Consider the following 241-nt stretch of genomic DNA (forward strand, 5'->3'; position numbering starts at 1 on the left):
CACATACACACACACACACCCACCCAATACTCATACACACACTCAATACTCATACACACACTCAATACTCATACACACACTCAATACCCATACACACATATACACACACACACTCAATACTCATACACACATATACACACACACACTCAATACTCATACACACACATATACACACTCAATACTCATACAGACATATACACACTCAATACTCATATACACACACACACACACACTCAATACT

General features: G+C 38.2%; 1 protein-coding gene across 1 annotated transcript in view; it reads right to left on the reverse strand.

Annotated features, from left to right (window-relative positions):
* LOC107553872 (plexin-C1-like) overlaps positions 1–241 on the reverse strand; it is an 8,779-nt gene that overhangs the window by 7,774 nt on the left and 764 nt on the right. The window lies entirely within an intron of this gene.

The sequence above is a fragment of the Sinocyclocheilus grahami genome, unplaced genomic scaffold (assembly GCF_001515645.1).
Source record: "Sinocyclocheilus grahami isolate Dianchi unplaced genomic scaffold, SAMN03320097.WGS_v1.1 scaffold484.1, whole genome shotgun sequence".
NCBI lineage: Eukaryota > Metazoa > Chordata > Actinopteri > Cypriniformes > Cyprinidae > Sinocyclocheilus > Sinocyclocheilus grahami.